The sequence below is a fragment of the Corapipo altera genome, unplaced genomic scaffold, assembly GCF_003945725.1.
Source record: "Corapipo altera isolate COAL_440 unplaced genomic scaffold, ASM394572v1 22, whole genome shotgun sequence".
NCBI classification, from domain to species: Eukaryota; Metazoa; Chordata; class Aves; order Passeriformes; family Pipridae; genus Corapipo; species Corapipo altera.
The window spans coordinates 12,822,289-12,833,930 of NW_020884886.1; positions in this window are offsets into that span (position 1 = coordinate 12,822,289).

Consider the following 11,642-nt stretch of genomic DNA (forward strand, 5'->3'; position numbering starts at 1 on the left):
TTAAGTGTATCTTTTCTCTCAGAAGCACTATTACCTTATGATAAACACACCTCTCACAATCCTCTTCTTACTAATACAGGAGTGGGTTTGCACATAAAAATAAATTACTGTCTTAATTGAAAACCGACAGATAAAGCTAGAATATTTTGCGAGACATTACCAAAAATTAATTTAAAAAATTCATCCAAAAATCTAATATACTCAGTGCTTTTTGAGTCTGGACAATTTTTATTGTATATTTTTAAGTGTTCAGTTTGGAGACAAACAACATTACTTATCTTTTCTAAACAGAAAAGATTGTGATTTTTACATCTGTACAGCATATCAGTCTAACCTTAAAAGTCTTTCTATTGTGTTAACAGTGCACAGCTTTAGAATATTTATATCATCTTAGAAACTAGTTTAATAACAGAAAGGAGGACAATCATTCATAGCTCTAAGTATGTATAAAAAAAACCCCTTGAAACATGGTTAATGTAAGTTAAAACTGCAATTTCCAGTTTGCAATAAGTAAACCATGCAAACAAATTAATATATTTTTCTTTCATATCTTTTTTTTTTATACTGAGCTGGTTCCTCAAAGTCACTATCTGAACATTTGCTCTTTTTTTGCTGTTAAAATAGCAACAGCTCTGTGCCAGCTAGTTTATTAAAAGATAGATGAAAAAGGTTCATACTTTAAGTACTGTATAAACTAAATTTTTTCCCCAGTTAACTAAAAAAACAATTAAGACATAATATTTTCCTTTAGGTACCATTTTTTTTTCGAAAACTCTGAGTAAAATGATGGACTTCCGAAAAAAAATCATTAAGGATTTTGGGAGATTAGATATAACAAATAATTTTGTACACATTAGGGAAAACCTCCAAGGCATGAAGGTAATTCCACACATAGAAGAATATTGAGGCTTTACTTTGCTGCAGATCTTGTTATCAGTAGGTTTACTGAGTAAAGGAAAGACAGAGGAGCTCATTAGGACCCTGCCTTGAACAGAAAAAAAAGTAGAAAAGATAAAAGACAATAATAAGGCATCAAAATGTGGAAAATCTAAAAATTTTAAGAAAGTGTAAGATCACTTTTAACATTAACAGGAAGTAAAAGAAATCATACATCTCATTTTGAAACTTCTGGACAGATTTCTGACATGTTACATTGTCAGATACAAATACTTTCTGTCATTTGTATCAAAGGCTTTCAAATTTCCCCATCAATGTAAGATCATTAGAATGAGCAGCCAACATATGTTTCCGGAAAACACGGATAAAAGTCATAGAATCATAGAACTTTTTCAGTTGGAAAAGACCTTTAAGATCATACAGTCCAACCGCTAACCCAGCACTGCCATGTCTACCACTAAATCATGTCCCTCAGTGCCACATCTACATGTCTTTTAAATACCTCCAGAGTAGTGACTCAACAACTTCCCTGGGCAGTCTGTTCCAATGTTCGAAAATCCCTTCAGTGAAGAAAATCTTCCCAGTATCCTGAGGACATTTCCTCTTGTCCTATCACTTGTTACTTGGGGGATTCAGTTCACCTGTGACAGGATGGGAACAGAGTGGCTGGTGAGTAGCCAGGCAGAAACAGACCTGGGAGTTGAAGCTGAACATGAGCCAGCAGCGTGCCCAGGTGGCCAAGAAGGCCAATGGCATCCTGGCCCGTATCAGGAACAGTGTGGCCAACAGGTCCAAGGAAGTGATTCTTCCCCTGTACTCAGCACTGGTGAGGCCACACCTGGAGAACTGTGTCAGTTCTGGGCCCCTCAGTTCAGGAAGGATATTGAGGTGCTGGAGCAGGTCCAGAGGAGAGCAACAAGGTTGGTGAAGGGACTCAAGCACAAGTCCTATGAGGAGAGGCTGAGGGAGCTGGGGCTGTTCAGCCTGGAGAAGAGGAGGCTCAGGGGAGACCTCATCACTCTCTACAACTATCTGAAAGGAGTTTGTAGCCAGGTTGGGGTTGGTCTCTTTTCCCAGGCAACTATCAGCAAGATAAGAGGACAGGGTATTAAGTTGTACCAGGGGAGGTTAAGTTAGATATTAGAAAGAATTTCTTTACAGAGAGGATAATCAGACATTGGAATGGGCTGCCCAGGGAAGTAGAGAATTCTCCATCCCTGGAGGTTTTTAAGATGAGACTGGATGTGGCACTTAGTGCCATGGTCTAGTAACGACAGCGGTAGCGGATCAAGGGTTGCACTTGAGAGGTTCCTTCCAACCCAGTTGATTCTATGATTCTATGATTCTGTGATTCTATGATGCTTTTATGTTCTGATGTAATACCAGACATAAATATTCAGATATGGAAGGAAGCAAACCACCCAGACCTACTGAGACACCAGCTTGAGTTATAAAGGGAAACACGAATAGCTCAACACATTTTCACAACAGCATTCATCCTTTGAACTTTCTTTCAATCCTCTGTCTATTATCTCTACAGGATGAAAGCTAGAGTTTTATGACTCTTGATGATCTTAATATTTTATTATATGGTTTACCTGGTCCAGAAAAAAAGACATCTTTGTATTCAAAGCTCATACATGCCTGTATTACGTAGTGAGTTGCCCTCTAGGCAACTTTCAAAGTAAAATTTACTTTTTCTAGAGGACTCAATTATACAAAATTTAAAAATATAATCTCTTTAATTTTATGCTTTTAGATACCCCAGTGAATTTGTGGCAATAATAACATTCACAGAGTAATTATAACTACAGATGTTCAGTAACCTTACTTTCCATAGTGTTATAGATTTGTTATTTTGCTGATCATAACCATATCACAGTTTGTATTTCTTTCAAAATTCAGTTATATATCTGCAATACATAAATTCATTGAAAAAAATGGTTTTATATTAAATCCATGTCATTTTAAATCAGTGTAATACTAATATACTTAGGGAAGCATTATTTCAATTTAATCTTACTTTGCATATGGTACTTTCAGATAGTCGGTTCTTAAGCTTTCTTCATAAAATAATTCACAAATGATCTCTCTCATTTTCTGGTATATATAAAATTGGATTATTTTTTCCCATTTGATATTTGTCATAAATTTTGTCACATTCCTTTTTAAATAATTCAACACCAGCTTGTGTCCAAATGCAGTAAGTTATTTTTGCAGCCATCCATGTTCTTTCTTTTTCATTTAAAATTTCTGAAAGAGCATTCCAAAGTAATAAGACTTGAAACTGCAGCTAAGTCACCATCCAGCCTCCCAAAGTAGAATTAGCTAATCATAAAACATTTTTGCTCGAAGATTAGCTTAAACGCACGTTGAATAGTCACTTATTTCTATGATTTCTTTTAATCACTTTGATACAGGTTAAGCTTTTCCCAAGAAACTTTGGAGCTTATGTCTTTCTTCTTTCATGAACAAAATGCCATACATAATGAAATGTTTGTCTTTGCCTAAATAATGAAATAAACTTTTTGAAAGAACTCTTTATCTTCCAAGAATTCTACAAGTTTCGTTTCCTTATGAGGTTCACTCTAGTTCTTCCACTACTGATGTTACCTAATGAATGAGATATTATCTATCAAAAGAATATATCACTAAAAAAACAGTACAATTTTTTCCATTTCCAGAGGATTAAAAATATTAATTTCTGATGATGGTAGCATTACACCTGTTTCTACTGCTGAAACCAAGCAGTCCTAAGAAGCAGTTAAAGGAACTGAACTCATAATATATTTATTTTCTGGTAGCTAAAACAATTCCTAAGACAACACAGATCCTCCATCAAAAAGCAAAAAAAAGGTCCTCTATTTTTGATGGGTGAAATTCCATTGTATCAGGGACAAAGTAGTCAGAATTCAAGCCACAAAACCTAACATTGAGCTGAAGAAATACATTTAAAGGATAGACCAGACTCTTTCATGTGCAGAAGAATAAATTAAGTGTCACAAAGTAGGTATTTTCTATAAATGAAATATTAGTAGCTGTCTTTGGATATGAATATTTTCACTGGTGGTTTGGATTTTTTTAGAATTCTTATGTTGGGTATTTTTCTGGTTTTAATTGCAGTTTTAAATGCCTCCAAGCACTACAGTAATAAGTGGGAGGTTTTTGTTTGTTTTTTTTTTTAATTATTTAATTTTTATTTTCTAAAAATTAACAACAAAATGGGAATATTTTCCTCTCTTTAACAACATTTTACATTACTCGTGCATGAGACTTATTTTTTCATTTGAATCTTTCACTGTCAAAATATTTGCTTGGATTTATTAAATAACAGATGACCATAATATTTACATGTGTAGGAAAAAATGTATCCTTGGTAACTCTGATGAGCATAAATTAAACATAGCTGAAAGCAGAAGACAGCTACTTTGTGTAATTCCTTTAGCACTTTAAAATGATGGTCCAGTTAATCAATGATGAGTTGCAGTGCAAATCTTATAATAATACTTGTGACATGTACATTAATAGCTAATTGGATCTTGTGATGAATGTTACTACGATAAATACCATGAATTAATGAATAGAATTTTTTTTCCGTTTCTGACCAGATGATGGGTTCTATGGATTAAATAATCTGTTAATCCTTCAATGTCATGGACTATGATGCTGAAATAATTTCTATTTCCAAAGTGTAATATTTGTCTTTGGAACTGACAGATGTGAAACAGTCAGCTACCATGCAGCTCCTGCACAATCAAGTGTGGCAAAAAAATGGCAAGGTCAGTAGCCAATTAAATATGGGACAGTTTCAGTCTTTCTTCTAGTTCTTTCTCCCTTACAGGAAATGAAAAAGAAGAGCAAAAGGAAAAGGAAAAAAGGAGATAAAAAAAAAAAAAAAAGAAAAAAAGGGAAAGGGAAGCGGAAAGAAAGGGGAAAGGTCAAAAAGGGGAATAAGGTGAAGATCTCTGCTCCTTTTTTTTAATAACAACTTCAAAAGATCTTTTTTAAAGAACTAGGTGGATTTTATTTCCTTCTAAGGAAAACAAACAAACAAAAAAGCTTATACCGACATCACTTTATTCTGATCTGAATTAAGATAGAGAAAAACACTGAAATTTGTCTAGTTTAAAGTTATAGGAAAACACTGAAGAAATTGTAGAAAATTAGAACTATCTACTGTACTTCTAATTTTTATTCTGCAATCTATACAGCCTCAATAATAGCTGAAGACCACATGCTAAATGGTCTTTTCAAATATTCCCAGATTTCTGTTTTCACCTGAAAAACTGACTCAATCTAGTCTGGAATTTATGTGCTTGGAAAAAATTAGTGAAGTGCTTGGCAAAAAAATGTGGTCTCACATTCCAAAAATGTCTTTCTTTAAAAAGTTGCTGCAAATGTACCCTACAGGTAAATAGAGTTACGCCTCTATCATCACGAAGTACAGTCAGAACATAGTTTAACTTAATATATTCTTTCATCTGTTATTAGGAGTTTGTGCAAATTAAAATGAAAAACTAAAGCAAAATGAAATTAACGATTTTAAAAATAAACGAAGAAAAATCTTACAAATGCAAAGCAAGTATATAATTTTTTTTTAAATCTCATGAAATAAAACAAACATTATTTCTTTAACTTTCATGCACAACTCCTAAGTTAAAATAGAATGTTTAGACAGTATGAGTGAAAGCTGTTCTCTGTGAAGAAGATCCTGAGGGTATTACAGTAGCTTTTGGCTATGACTGTGCCATGGAAAAGTGATCTGAAATTGAGGTCTCCATCCCTGAGAAGATTATAATACCCTTGTTCACAGGCTTAAATTTACACATTCATGTATAGGTCTTGATTCTCTATCTGTAGTATTGACTGTACAAAATGTATGGTTTTTTTTCCTTAAAACATAAAATTGTTTCTAAACACTGATCAGGTCAAGGCCAACGGCATCCTGGCCTGTATCAGGAACAGTGTGGCCGGCAGAAACAGGGAAGTGATTCTTGCCCTGTACTCAGCACTGATGAGGTCACACCTGGAGTACTGTGTCCAGTTCTGGGCCTCTCAGTTCAGGAAGGACATTGAGGTGCTGGCGCAGGTCCAGAGGAGAGCAACAAGGTTGGTGAAGGGACTCAAGCACAAGTCCTATGAGGAGAGGCTGAGGGAGCTGGCGTTGTTTAGCCTGGAGAAGAGACTCAGGGGAGACCTCATCACTCTCTACAACTATCTGAAAGGAGTTTGTAGCCAGGTTGGGGTTGGTCTCTTCTCCCAGGCAACCAGCAGTAGAACAAGAGGGCACAATCTTAAGCTATGCAAGGGAGAAATTCTTTACAGAGAGAGTAATCAGACATCGGAATGGGCTGCCCAGAGAGGTGGTAGATCCACCATCCCTGGAGGTTTTTAAGATGAGACTGGATGTGGCACTCAGTAGCATGGTCTATTAACCGTGGTGGTGTTGGATCAAGGGTTGGACTTGATGATCTTGGAGGTCTTTTTCAACCTGGTTGATCCTATGATTTCTTAACAGGTCACTCACTCTGGATTGTTTAATATGTGCTGATTTTTATGTTTTTTTTGGAGTAAGACTTTCTAGTGAGAATAAAGATTGTAAACAATCCTTTTCCAAGGAAAGACTAACATATACCAGAAAAAAGTCTCCTCCAGGAGGATTTAGTACAGCTGAAGATAATATGGGATTACAAAGTCAGCTCTCCTTGGTTCCTTCTGCATCTAATCATTTATACAGCCTAAATTGCAATTCTCATTTTGGTTCAGTTCTGAAGAAACTCATTTCTGAGGCAGGAAAACTGAGGCACTGGAAGGAGAATATGGAAAACATTGTCTTGAATAAAGGGAGGTACAGATCCAAACTCTCCATGTGTCCCTTGGCATGATTAATATAAAATGTAATAGGTGTAACTCAAGGGATATGCTTTTGGCTCTGTTTTTGTTCAATTAAAGCTCAAAAAGGAAATTCTTTAAATTAGAGCAGTAGTCATTTACACTTTTGCATTTTGCATATTTTCCTTTTTTATTTTTATGACAAGAAGCTTAAATATAGACATTCCTGACAAAATATGTCAGCCTTTCTCATAAACTGGTAAAAGATTGATAAACAAGATGCTGTCATGCCCCAACTGTCAGCTGCAGCACACAATTGCTAAGTGGCATGTTAAAGGGCATATGAGCTATATTAATCCTCACAGAGAAGAAGCCTTGAAAAGAGGGGATACTTTTTTTGTTTGTTTTCTAATAAAATGTTAAAAGTAGAGATCTCAAGAGCTTCCTTTCACCAAAGGGCTGAAATTCAATATTTCTCAGATTTGGACAACTACAGCCAAGCAACTTGTGATTTCATAATTAATTGGAAGCAGCAAGTTTCTAAAAAGCATTTCAGAAAGCTGTCAGAAAGCAACAACATTGCAATCAAATATTTTCTCATTTCTGATTCACATCACATAATTATGAAAAGAATCATACAAAGCAGAGTCTGCAGCACTCTTATATTTCTGTTTTTTACTGTGCTTGTCTTCTCACAGGCTGTACAATGTAGAATGCAAGTAAATCTCTACAATATAGTAAGGAAAAGTTATGTAAAAATCTATATTCCTCTAGAAAACAAAAAGTATATAAACTCCATGCTTCAAAGACATAGATCCATATAAAATTATGAGTATGTGGGATATTTTAAATATATACAAGAACAACTGGTTTAAAAAGGCTGAGCTAATGATCTCTTCAACACTAAGCATTAACCTTTTTGAGTGCCTCCCAAAGGGAATTCTTAGTAACAGCCATTAGAGAATTATATACCAAGTTCCTACAATATTGTCTAATGATGAGTGATACATATTAATTAATTAGTTAAGGCTTGTAAAGTGCTTTGAAAAGGAAAAGGATGTTAACTGTTATTATGTTATTTTTTGCACTAGCTGTTCCAAAACACATCTCTGAGACAATGTAGCTAAAGCTTATTTGAGAACACTGTCATATTTTGTTCCAGTGCTATATCATTCCAGTTTTGCAAATCATCAAATTCAGCACAGTCAGAGTCAGGACCAGACCTGGAATGGTTCTTGTTGTATGAAATATATATGCATACACACACTTGGCTGTGCATGGAGGTGCATATCATTAAACGCATGGTAAACAATACTTGATCACTAATGGCTTTAAAAATAAGGAAATGGCTATGTATTTGACAACATGGCTTTTAAGAATAACTCACTGTGGTACCCCGGCCCAGGATGCCCTAGACCTTGGAACTGTTGAAATCTCATGCTGTGCTTTTTCACAGAGAAGTCAGAAATGGATACATGAAGTGATCCTTTTATATTACTTACCACGTTCCAAATCACCACAGAAGGCAACAGTGGGTTATGCCCAGAAGTCCACTTGTAAATGAATGCATGAGATATTTTTATTTTAGAGGAGGGTTTATCTTAGTCTGTGGATGATACCAAAACAGTCCTGAAACCTTCATCCTCTACTGTATGTTAAATACTCCAAATCTGTAAATTTCCTGAAGTGTTTTTCTTCTTAATTTTTTAACAGAACTATATACAGAACAAAATGCATCTACAATAACATTCTGAGAAAGTTGATTTTTCTCTTGTAAATTGTAGATTTCTCTGATCTGTTTATAATTTATTACCTAACCTGATCATCCAGTTTTTCAATTTCGTCTGAGAGAGAGAGACAAAAATTCCTACCATAATCCTAGTCTGAATCCTTCTTTGAGTTTAAATTACTTTATAAACAGTTTTACTCACCTATTCTTTTTCCTAGTATACTTTTATTCTCTTGAACTCCTTATTAACCATTGTAAAACAACTAAAACATAGTGTTGAACTATTAGAGGGGACTTTGGCAGCATTTAAGTAAATAAATATTTTTCTTTTTTTCTTTATTTTTTAGATTTTATAGAACAATGATTTATGGAAAAGATTACAGAAATAATTAAGTTTCAAGAAAGGTATATATTTTAATATTCCTTCTTTGCTTCTGTAGCTTCCTTCTAATTTTTACATTTTATATTCTGCTCTAGTATAACAACTGCATGCTGAGCTGTCCTAATAACTATAGTCATGTAATAACCTAAGATACCATTTGCTTTTGGAACAGATGGTAATAATGGAACTGAACATGGTGACAACATATGGTAGATTGTGAAAAATAGGAGAAATTTATAGTCTGTTTTCTAAGAAAGTCCTTGTTTATTATTACTTTTGATTTCGAGTAGATCTCATATTTCAATAATTTAATGGGAATTTATCTATAACCATCTGCTGAATACATGAAGATTCAAAACTTGACTTTCAAGAATAAAGTTGTATGCAGGTCTAGCACCCTGGACTGGAAAAAGTCTAGAATGTCAAAATCAACATGGAAAATAAGTTGAACAAGCTGTGTGGAACTAAAAAGGAAAAAATGAAAATGAAAAAATGCAAAATAACAAAACAAAATGAAAACCATCCCAAAACCAAAACCAAACCAAACCAAAACAAAAAAAAACAACCAAAAAGAAGCAACAAAAAAACCCCAAACCAAAACAAAACCTATTCCAAAATCTAAAATATTCCTACGAACCCAAATATGATGGGATTGTCAAAAAGTTTTATTTCACAGGCAATATAGAATAAAATAATATAAAAAATTTTACCAAGATCATGAGGCGCAGTGAGACATATATAACATGAAAAGGAATGTAATCTAAACAATGTTGTAAACCTTAAAGGGAAGAGGCTTTCTGTGAAATGCAAACAGACTTGCATGCAAGCAGGTATCAAAGCAACCTTAGGACTCTCTTAATACAGTCAGAAACAAAAGCTTACATGAAAAATCAGTAAAAAAAATTTAAATAGTTATATATATATATGTAAGTACAAATATGCATAAGTCGAAAAAAACCCATGCTTCTCTATTTTCTGTTGTCTTAGTTCATTCTTCTCTTAATGCCATGTGCATTTTATACCAGATAAAAGGTGAAATTTAGTTCCAGCCTTTTTTTTAATGAAAGGTACATTTTTTTCCTTCAGAAGTTTTAGTGATAATCCACTCACTGTTATTTTCTGATATTTCTTCAAATAACATTTTCAGGAACTGTCAGGTCAAAGAGATGGATTAACACTATCCTGCTTACACCTAAATATTTCTTCTTATCATTGATCTGGTTAGATTATTTGCATAGACTTTAATACCAGTGTCAACAAATAATCCAGCGCAGCAGATAAATAAAAATATTCTGCAGCTTCATAACTGTCAATTTAAACTCAAGCCAATGATAAAGAATTGGCAGTAAGACTTGATTTACATCTCATTAACCACAATTCTGATGGGTATAACAAAGTCTCAAAAAATGCAATTTTTTTTTTAATATGGAGCTTGTTTACGGAAATACACTTTATTTTTTGTTGTATTTTCTTTAATAGAAGATATTTATAGGTTTAAAGTTATATTTGTCATTGTGCTAATCACTGTACACCCAAGTAGGATCTGGCCTTCAAGAGTAAAAAATGTTGAGTTAAACGTCATTCCATTAAAAAAGACTTTGAAGAGAAATATTCTCTATTTTGTTTGGATTTTGCCTTGGGAACAAAATGAAATGTTTCTGCTTTTGGATTGGCTTTTTGTCTGTTATAAAACAGAAAAAGCAGGTCTCTGCCAAAAGACTCCTTGAAATGTAGGTATACAGAGAACCATAGCTGTTTTTAACCACTAACATACAGGGAATCCTTTGTGCAAGACATCTTGTCCCTTCAATACCTTGCAGCTTTTCACTCTCGATTCCAGAAATGAAAGCCCATTTTAGCGTTCAGCTATACAGATTCCTTCATGGGAAAGCACTATTACCAATGTCAGCTGGTTGCTTTAATACTGTCACTAAATCTTACTCTAATGTCTGTCTCACCATGTTCTTCCAGAGCACATTATCATAAGCTCAATAACAACTAGTTACCTGTTCACCTGCACTAGGTTTCATTGCTTTGCGTAGAAGAGAGCATTTTCACTGACAGGTCATGCCTTGTACGATTAGTTTAAGTTTGGTCTGAAACACTGCAGTTTTTCTCTGTGTAATTAAAAAAACAACAAACAAAAAACAAACAAACAAACAAACAAACAAACCCAAAACCCAAACCAAAACAAAAACCAAGCAATCAACCAACCAGACAAACAAACTAAAAAAAGCCCCAAACAAGACATGTTATGAGAAAGAGCAATACTATAATAAACTAGGGCGATCTGTATACAAGAGTATTTTTTCCATGCACCTAATTTTATGATACATTATTCTTTGTTCAAGTGACATTGCTGTTTCCTAATCCTTGTAATCATGTTTCAACCTCGCGGGGACAGAGACTCATTTATTGTGGTTCTTTCCTCCCAGGGCTTTTGAATTGCTTGTGGGTTGCTCAAAATGCACTAGCAGAGTTGTCACTGTTTGGAACATGTATTGTGCTGACTGTACACTCTTTGCATTGCTACCTACAGACTGATGGATTGATTTGAAAATGCCATAGGCAGTTTTAAAATCCCTTGCTGGGTTTGGCTTTAGCAAGATCTGAGTCTCAGTGAGTGAAACTTGTGCTGATGCCTATCAGTTCTCAAACTCCACTACTATTTAGTGTTTCTAATTTCATGCCCAAAGTCAGCAGGCAATCACACTTTTGTTGCACTGGACCATATGGTATGAAAGTCAGTGTCCACTAAAATTCTCTTAATCTGTCCCTGTTTCTTTTCTACAGGACTCTAAA